This window comes from Marmota flaviventris, chromosome 10 (genome assembly GCF_047511675.1).
Source record: "Marmota flaviventris isolate mMarFla1 chromosome 10, mMarFla1.hap1, whole genome shotgun sequence".
NCBI classification, from domain to species: Eukaryota; Metazoa; Chordata; class Mammalia; order Rodentia; family Sciuridae; genus Marmota; species Marmota flaviventris.
Window position 1 is genome coordinate 5828079 of NC_092507.1, and position 1874 is coordinate 5829952.

Below are 1874 nucleotides of genomic sequence, written 5' to 3' on the forward strand. Positions count from 1 at the left end.
GCCCTGCAGGGACGGCTGCTGTCCAGAGAGAGGGATACAGGGGATGGAGAGGAGCAGAGGACCCCGGGGCCTCTGAGAGGGAGGTCAGTGAGGCTGAGGGTGCTGGCTGGTGACCGCTGGACTGGGCTCAGCTTCTGCCCTTGACTTCCACGGGAATTCCCCTCTGGCCTCTGAGGCCTGCTCGTCACACACCCACAATCCCAGCTAAGACATGGGCATCTTTTATTTTGTTGGAGGCTCCGGCCAAGCAGGGTGGCTGGAGGGCCGGGCTTTGTCATGTTCATGTCATCGCCAGGAATGAGAACACTGGGGCACAGCCTCACTGTGGGGCACCAGGTGTTGAGAGCCACAGCTGAAGGGGCCCCAGCAAACTTCCAGCTGCCAGCTGATGATTGGCTCACAGCGGCCCCAGCAACTTCTAGCTGCCAACTGATTGGCTCCTCTGTGGTGATGCTCATTGGGCTGTTTCCCCACCCTTTCAGACCACAGAGCTGCTCATTGGGGGACTTTTTTTTGGCTCCTCCCATGCGACCCAGCCAATCAGCCTCAAGAGCAGGAGGAGTGGGGGAGGTGGAGAGGCTTGTGGGAAGCCGGTGGTGGCGGTTGGGGTCTGAGGGTTTCTCCTGAGGAGCTGTGTGGTGTGGTGTGTGTGGTTCTAAAAATAAAGTTCGTTTCTTTTGACAAGTGGCTCCTGAATTGTGCCCAGCCAGACTGCGGCAACCAGGACCTATCTCCAAGTCCTGGGCTCCCACCACTCCCTCATGGAGACTCGGAAACCTGGATATGGCCTGGCAAGAGGAGGGGACACTGCTGGGGGTACAGCTGGAAAGAAGCTCCATCAGGGAGCTGAGCTGAAGTTTGGGGTTTGAGCCTCCAGCTTCTTCCAAATGTGATGCTGAGGCGTTTACCCCACTGGTGTCTCTACCAGAGTCCCCCAGGGGCCTGACAGCAGAGTGGGCTCCTGTGGGTCATGGGTGGAACCTGAGAGGACCCTGAGAGCACAGGGCACTGCTCAAGGGCTGGCCCTTCTCTCAGTGGGACTTGAGAAGAGTCTGCTGGGTCCCGTCATCCTTAAGTGCAGAGATCCAGCTGGGCAAGCACAGCCGTCCCTAGCCCCAGCTCCAAAATATCATGGGACTGCTTGTCCTTGAGAAGAGCAAAATGACCTAATGTTTATGTGGGGACCCCGAGGCAGCCCCCCCCCCCCACACACACACACATGGGAAGGAAGAATTCACTCCATCCTTCAGGATGTGGTATCCCTGCTCTGGGATCACAGGACACCCCCATAGGAGGCCTGTGTGAGGACCAGGGTCAGGAGCAGGAAGGCTGAGTGGTTTGCTCCAGGTGTCCAGGCAGCAAATGGCAGAACAGGGTCTAGAAGCCGTATGTCCTGCTTCTCAGGCTGGTGATCTGTTGGCCGCACTCCCCTAGAGGGAGCGACCTCCTCTTTCTAATTCAGAATGACGGATTTTACAGGGAGGAAGAGACACCAGAGGCTGCTGACTGGGAGAGGGCCAGGTGACCCTGGTATTTTATCCGTGGAGGACTTTAGAACTGAGCTGAGGGCCTCCCCCACCTGGGGAGCTGTGTGGCCATCCTGCTGAGCCTCATCCTTACTGGGCTCTGGGTCTGAATGTAGGAACCTCCGGGAGCCCCAGGAGATTTGCTAGCACAGCTCAGCCGTCCCTGGAGGGATGGTGGGTGAGGGAGGAACACAGTGGAATGTCCCTTGATGTAGAGAGTCACAGGGGACACCGAGGTAGGCCTGCTCAGAGGTAGTGTTCTGGGGGTGTGGGAGGCCTGGCCTGGGCCTCTGGGAACCCAAGTGCAGTGGACCAACCTGTAGAACCCACACCTGAGCTTTCTGGGCA